Source organism: Thalia democratica, chromosome 3 (genome assembly GCF_965202585.1).
Source record: "Thalia democratica chromosome 3, ktThaDemo2.hap1.1, whole genome shotgun sequence".
Classification (NCBI taxonomy): domain Eukaryota; kingdom Metazoa; phylum Chordata; class Thaliacea; order Salpida; family Salpidae; genus Thalia; species Thalia democratica.
Window position 1 is genome coordinate 30,907,994 of NC_139167.1, and position 8,908 is coordinate 30,916,901.

Sequence of the window (8,908 nt, forward strand, 5' to 3'; positions counted from 1 at the left end):
TTTTAACTTCTTAACAACCAGCTTTTTTTGCAATTATCTTGTATCAATTTCCAAGTTATGACAACAAGAAATAATTTCAAATTACTGAAAGTTAAAAATTTGAAAAAATTACTATAAATCAAGTTTGGAAGCTTAAAAAATCATATTTAAATGATATTTATTGAAAGAAAAAAAGTCTTTAAAAGAATATCTTAAGTTTTCTTTTAGATAATCAGAGTGTCCAGAGTAAGTATAGTGGATGTAGTAGTCCTAATGTGCATGGTTGCCACAGATCAAGCTAAGAAAAATTTCCTGACTTTTCCTGACTTTTTACTAAAATTTCCTGACTTTTCTAAATCTAAAATCTTAAGTTACATTTATTTTAAAATACATAATCAAACACTTGAAACTAAACAATCTTATTTTTATACAGGTTAAAACAACAGTTTTTTTGATGATTTCAATCATCTAACTTTCGTTACACCACTTGAACTATCTGTATATGTTTTAAGTATTTGCAATAAACATTTCTATCAGCAAAATTTCTATCAGCTAAGAGTTTGTGGCAGTGTAGTGAGCAAAATGGTCGTTTTCTAAATTAGAGTTTTGTAAGATATTTTCTTCTAAAAAAATAATAAAGCCTTATAGATACTTAATTTTTTCTTACAAAACTTTGATTTGGTGCAATTGCGAAAGTGCAACACCCCACGCGACGCCCCTGGTTAGTACCATACCATTGTAAAAAAATGTTTTTGTACTAAAGTATAATTATTATTACGTGAACGAACTAATATACTACGTAAACTCTAATATATTTTTTTATTAAAAGTTTCAACATGAATGCTTTCGAGATTAATAAATAAACATAATAAAAGATGAAGAATAATCATTAAACTTTTTTATTAAACGCATTTTTACTTAAAACTAATGCATCGGTGCAAACTATGTATTAAAAATACTAATAAAAATTTAGTAGATATAATTTATCGTTTTACTGTTAAAATCCCTTCTAGAAATAAGTGTTTTATTAGTTTAATAATGTTTGAACAAGTTTTACAAATTATCTAGCTTTGGGCTTCTTCGTGTGTTAAATTTCACGAAAATGTTTTTTTAGATAAGCTGATCGCTGACTGTACTACATGTAAAAATGTTTTTGCTATCCAAATTTGTTTGAAATATATGTAGTAGTAAATAAAAAATTCTTTTTTTTACCGCAAGTTTAGCAACATAAGCTGTAATAGAGATGTTAGTAGTTGCATACTTTTATGTAAAATACTTAGTTTTTATTTAACTTCACCTTTTTTTAAGATATATTTTTTATTAAATAGTATATACATATCAAAACCAGCTGTTTTGTCGGATTCTGAACCAGCAGTTAATAAATAGCTAAGTAAGATCTTTAAATTTTTACACGAACGATTTAAAACTGGTAAATTGAAAATTTAAGAACAATGTTTGTATAACATTACAGTGGATAACAGTCTTTAAGCAAAAATATTAGTTTTAAAAAACTGTCTGATCAAATTGTTGTAAATTTCAAAGGGTCCTAGGATTGTAATGAAGCTATTCAAACTTATATGAAATAACATTTGACTCATATACAAGTCAAACAAAGCTAAATGGAAATAACTACTTTATATTTTAAAACAAATTTTAATACAGGTTAAATTTAATTATATTAGTATAACTCAAATAACCGTTAGTTTCATTGTAAAAAATATATTTTTTTTTGTACTAAATTATATTTATTATTTCGTAAACGAACTAGTATAGTTTGTAAACATTTTTGTATCCAAAGTTTCAACGGTAATAAAACTATTAGGTAAAATATTTAGTATAAACGTTTTTAAATAAAAATTTGTAAACAGAGAAATGTTTTAATTTTTGATACTAATTTAAAAGAAAATTTTATTCAAATAAACCTTGATTATAATAAAATTTAATTTTTAAGCTAGGGAGAAGTCGTAAGCAATCAGTAGTTTTTAGCATGTACTAGGCTGTTTAGAAGTAATTTAAATAGAATGTTTAGTTTAATAATAAAAGTAATTTTTTGTTTATTTTAGGTAAACACAGTAATAGCAGTAGTTAAATTTTTTGACTGTTTAATATGTTCAAACTTAGTTATTTATATGCATTTTTAATGATAGAGTTAATATCTATATAGATTTTTATCTTAATAAGGTTTTATTTTAACTGACGATCTTCTTTATATTTAGAGTGAAACACTGTTTTTTAAATTAATTAATTTCAACTAATGAAAGTTTTATCAATTTCATCATCAAAAGTTTAAGATCTTTATTTTTTTTTTAAAGTAAAAATAATCATTTTATGTTGGTATCAGAAAAATTAACTTGTACTTCTAAACAGTAACTTTTATACAGGTGTTGTAAATAACTTCCAAAAAAGTAGGAAAAATTAAAAGAATGGACCACACGGATTGTAATTCCTGCCCTCAATACGGATGCACTTGTCACTACATCTCTACAAACCCAATGTTTTCACAAAAGGAAATACCCTTTAATACAAGAGTTCCACTTCAGGAAAATTCCTGTCGAAAAATGATACTTCATGGATATCCCCAAAATCAAATGTTATTTAAGGAAAACCCCCCAGCACCTTTTCCTCTCCCTAGGCAACAAAGTCGAAGAAATTTTGATTTTCAGGGTGATCTCAATATAATTCAGGGTAATCGACAACACCAAAGTAATTTTCCTACTGCAAGAGTTGGACATGTGAGAGTATTTGTTACGCCACAGGTAAACTTTTGATTTATTTACTTTTCTTATTGAGGAAATTAATAATTTTTAAAATTCATTAATATTTCCTATATGCAAGCAATTCAAATGCATCAATAAGTTGAAATGATTATTAAATTACTTGAGTAGCACTAATTTGTACCTTTAAACAAAAACTTTTGACAGAATAAAAACAGAGGGTTCAATCGAATGCCCCAAACAACATCTCCTAACTTTCCAGCACCCTTTAGTTCAAGCTCCCTTGCAACAGTTTCCTAGCAACAGCAGTCACTTACATGGTCATTAAACGGGGAATTTACCTTCACCAGACTATGTTGGACATCAACATGTAAACATAATTCCAAATCATTCCTTTCTTCCCAAGCCTTATATTCCACTCAACACGTGTGCAAGCGGTTTGTAGAATTAATAGTACTAAGAAAAATATTAAGAGTTAAGATAACTACTCTCAAAATTGACAAAATTGTAAATAACATGTTTTACATTTTTATGTACCTTACGTAGAACTTACAAAACACCCTTATTTTTGACATTACTTATAGTTTAGATTTATAACTGCCACAATGCACTTATTTTTATCATAATTATTTTTACTAATACAAGTTTAATTAATTTTTCTAAACAAGACTTGAATTTAACAACCTTTAAACAGTTAAGTTATGTTAGTGAGTAATAAACTAGTATTTTTGACTAAAAGGTAGCTGAATACTATCAGAGCGTCCTTAAGGTACCAGTCTGTCACCGAAAGGTTCGCGCCGTATCAGCGTTTTGATGAGTTGCAGACGGAAAATCTGGAACAAGAGTTTTTGATGAATCAGAATCCGATTGAAGATGACAGAAAGTACATTTCAAAACAAATTCGTGTTCTTGAGGAACGTGTGACGGTTAAATACTTCAAAATTAAAAAAAAAAAACTGTATAGTAGTGACTTTAAAACTTTTAAAACCTCGACGACTGTGCACACAACTATAAAAGAAATTAAGCATAATAATTATCAATTAAATGTATGGTAAAAAATTACTATAGGTCTAGATTTTTGTATTAGTTTGAATTAAAAGTAATCTTTGACTGTTTAAACTTTAGGATTGGTTTTATTACCGAAGAGCAAAAGCCAGGCAAGAAAAAATTACAAAACAACGACAGCTTCAAAATACTACTAGGCAAATGCGAACTTATCGGTTTTTGAGGGATTACCAGAAGTTCATTTTGGAAAGTGAGTTCTTGAAAAATCAGAATCCGAATTCAGATGATAGATTGGATATTGCAGGATGAATTGGTGTGTATAGGAAACGTGTGACGGTAAAATTTCTAAAACTGTATACTAGTGCACAGCTTATATAAAAGATATTAAGCACCATATCTATCAAAAAGATGTTATAAAAAGTTACTTTAGATCTAGATTTTTATACTAGATTAATTTAACTGCTATACTGCTTCAATTTTTAGTTTTTAAAATATACAACAACGAAAAAAATAATTATGTATTTTTAAAAAGCTACTTTATGTCAATATTTCTATAATTTTTATATAATTAGATATTATTTTATTCAACAGTATTTGCATTTATTTTTTTTATAAAACCTTTAGCAATGGTTTATACACCGAAGAATAAAACTAAAGAAAGAAAAAACTTAAAAACAGCGACAGCTTCAAAATACTACTTTGCAAATACAATCATTTGCAAACCTCAATTTTCTCGTCAACAAGGAATTTTAAGGCAACTACAAGCTACAGGAAAATCACAAAATACTGGACAATCACAAGTTTCTAGGCAACAACAAGCTACTGGACAACAATCAATTTCTAGGCAACTAAAGTTGAGAAAGACACAAATTCCTAAGAGAGAACAAGCTCGTATACTACAACAAGTTGATATGCAACAACAAGTTGCTATGCAACCAACTTCTTTACCCGCTCTTGTTCTAAGTGAGGAGGATTTCTTGTAAATAAAATCTCTGAACTTGGACAGTAACTGAGAGCTTACGTATAGATACTAATTTAAAATATTTATGTTTGTTTTATTTATCTAAATTTTGTTGAAAGTATAAGCTGCTGGTCTCTTTTTCATTTACTGTTGTATTGGTATATATAAAATATATTTATACGTTTTTTTGTTAATGAAAGTTAAAAAACATGAAAACAAAGTTGCTGAAATTATTAAACATGTTTTCAGGTATTTTATACGTCATTCTTTAAAAAACTTAGTGTCTAGACACTTAGATAAACAAAAAAAAGTGTAGATATTGCTAAGGCTTGAATAGTTATAATTTTTTCCCAAATTCATTTTAACTGATAAACTTATTAAAGCGGCTTATGTTTAGAACTTAGATGTCTAGGTCAGTTATACGGACAATAAGCTTGCAATAATACTAATAATAATAAACAGTAAGAATTATGCCTTTCGAATTTGGATTCGGTTTAAAATATTTGTTGTATACAAAAATCCGAGTAAAAAAAGAAACTAATTGTGATATTTGTGTCAATAATAAGTTGCATTTGTTAGAAGTAAATATTTAAATTAAACTTTAATCAACACTAGTAAAGTTATGTATAATAACTTAGTAACTGTGACTACAAAAATAAAACTTTCTTAGAAATAGAATAACAAAATAAATAAAAACATAAATTTTTTTTACAAAAATTAACATGTTTAATAGTTTTCTTAAAAAAAATAGTGGAGTACTATTAATTTGTATTTAATTTTGAAATATTAAGTTTTACTAACCTTACTAAACACATACTAACCTTTTTACCTATTTGCAAATTAGTTACAGCTATGTTTCAAAGTCCTTTTATTTTTAATAAATTAATTTGATTTCGATATAGTATAACTTATTAAACGTCAAAAAAACGCTTAAAAAACTTTGGTCTAAGAACCTTGTGTACAGAAAAAAACCTTTTGGTTAACGAGTCGTATGCTTTTAAAATCTCTTACGGGCTAATGTTTTTTTTTGTGATTTTAGGGTTAAATTATTAAGAGAAAAAAAAGTTATAAAATTGAACAAAACTTAAATAATTTAAATAATATATTTATTTATTTAGAAAAGTTTAAATTAAAATGAATTCAAGAATTAGCCTAATTAAATCAAACAAAATTGAGTCTTTGTTAATAAACTTTAAAAAAATTAAAAGTTTCCTGATTAGACCTAAAATACATTTTGTTTTTTATTGAATTGATATTTTAGTTCAAAATTAATCTTCAAAAAATCGACATGGTATATGATTAGTACATTTAAACTTAAATGAAATAGGTTTTAAATTTTTAAACCCTAAAGATTTTTCTAAAAAGTTGAAACTTAGTAAAACTAATAAAAACATAACTACTTGAATTAAAAAAAAAAAAATTGGAAATATTTTTTAAATCTATCTTTTCATTAATATAGTAATAATGTGCTTTAAAACTTGTTTAGAATTCCTTTTTATACTGTTTATAAAATTTTTGTTTTTAAATAAAATAGAATCAAAAATTTAAGTTCTGTAAAACTAGTAAACATTTTATATCACCTTTATCTATTTATATTTGGTTTAAGCATTTTAATATATAATTACTTTACAGTTTCAAAACTCGAGCAGTTCAACATTGAATCTAAAACGTCCATGCTTTCAAAGTTTATATAAAAACAAAAACTTATTTTATCTAAAAATCTTTTTTTATTTATTTATGACTAGAATATCACCGCAAATTATTAATTAAATGTTCTAGTAAAAATCTAGTAGATAAAGTTTAAAAACTATTCTACTCTTAAAATTAATTCTAAACATAAGTATTTTATTAATTTATTTTATATTAAGTGTGTTTTAATTAAATAATATATACACATCAAAGCCAGCTGTTTGCCGGATTCTGACCGAGGCGTTAATCTACAACATTCAAATTATTACACAAATGATTAAAAGTTTATTAATTAAAAATCTGAAATGAATATAGTAAAATTTATGTTTTAAAGCTTTGTAGAAGTTGTAAACAAACAGCAGTTAAGCAAATACTAATCGGTTTGTAAATTAAGTAATTAGATTTTTTTTTCATGATTTAGGTAACCACAGTAATAGCTATAGTTAAAAATTTACAAACTGTTTGTTAGATGTTTAAACTGAGTTTTACTTATGCATTTATTAATAGTAAAGTTAAAATCTCAATATAGTTCTTTTAAAATAAAGTTTTATTAACTTATGGTTTTTTTTCTATTTAGAGCAAAAAATTGTTTAAAAAATATTAAAGTCATAAATATTAAAAGTTATGCAAATGTTAGTTCATCTCCTTATCAAAAAGGTGGTACCTTTAATTGTTATCTTTTACCTTAAATTTGTGTTAAAAGTATTAATTTGTACTTTAAAATAGTTACGTTTACAGGTGTTGTAAATTACGTCTAAAAAATAGTGAAAAACTAAAAAATGGACAAACACTACACCTCCTCAAATCCAAAGTTTTCACAACAGAGAAATCCCCAAAATCAAAGAATTTTATTTCAGGGAAGCTCCCCACTCTCTTTTCCTCATCCCAGACCACAAAATTAGAAGTCCTGGTTTTCAGGGTGATCCCCGACACAGAGGAAACTTTCCTACTGCTAAGGTTGGACCTGTGAAAGTTTATATTATATCTTAACGTTTTATTAATTAATTTTTTTATTATTTTAGCAAATTTTCTATTTTTAAAATATAATAGTATTCTTAATAAGCAATTCTAACACAACATTACGTTGAAATAAATATCAAATTATTAATGCACAATTTATTTGTACTTTTAAGACCCAAATTTTATAATAAACAACCTCTCCTAACTTTGACCAGAATCCTTCAGTTGCAGCACGCTGGCAACAACAAATTTCTCCTAGTAACAGAAATCAACTATATGGTTACCCATTAGCTGATATAACTTCAGCTGACTATGTTGGACAACAACGTCCCAGTCTAAATCCAAACCATTTCAGTTCCCAGTATTCTAATTATCCATTTACTGGTTTGTTTAATTAGCTGTATCAAAAACCATAACAAAAAGTAAGGTGTTGGAATAACTATTTTCATAAGAAGGAAGAATTTTAAATACTTGAAATTAAAACTTTTTATAGCAGTTTATTTTTATTAAGTAGTAATAAACTTACAAAAAACTCTTATTTTGGCATTACTAATACTTAAGCTTTATAGCTGCCTTGTGTTTTTATTTTTTTGTTACACTTATTAACTACAAATAATTTCAAATCTATTTATTTACTGAGAAAGGTGTGCTTTTACCATGCTAAAACAAATATAGTTAGGAGGAGTAATAAACTAGTATTGTTTACTACAGGGTCGCCAAATGATATCAGAGCCTCCTTAAGGTACCAGCCCGGCACAAAAACATTAACCCCGGATCAGTGTTTGGATGAATTTTAGAAGGGTTTTTTGAATGGTGTGTTCTTGATTAATAAGAAACCGAATTTATAAAATAGAAAGCGTATTGCAAACGAAATTCGTGTGCCTTTGAGACGTGTAGCGGTTAGATATTGAAAACTGTTTAGTTGTGACTTAATGACTTTTAAAGCCGCCACGGCTGTATACAGCTTTTCTAAAAGAAATTTAGCACTTAAATTATCGAATAGATGTTAGTAAATGTTAGAATCGGTCTAGATTTTCTCAAATCGCTTATTTAAAAGAAATAGCTTCAATTTTTAACTATTAAAATTTAGAATTGATTTTGGAACCGAAGAGCAAAAGCCAGACGAGAGAAATCTAAAAAAAGACGAAAACTCCAAAATACTACTGTGCTAATGAAAAAATCTGAACAACCACAAATTTCTTGTCAACAACAAGCTGCTTCACAACCACAAGTTCCTAGGCAACAACAAGCTACTGGACAGCCACAAACTTCTAGGCAACCACAGTTTAGGAGCTAGAGATCGATCTGCAACAAACTACTAGTCAGATGCAAGTTCCTAAGCAAGAAAAAAAATGCTAGTCCACAACAAGTTGGTATTTAAGTGCATGTTGTTAAGCAACCACTTGCGCTACCTAATTGAGTGGGATTTCTGATAACGATCTTCGAATCTAGACGACAGTTAAAACTTACAGAATTTTATTTATAACTTGGGTGTTTGTTTTTTATATCTGACATGTTTTTCATAGTTTAAGCTGCTGACCGCTTTTACATTTATAATTGTATTAGTTTTTATAAAACATAACTATTCGTTTTTTGTCGT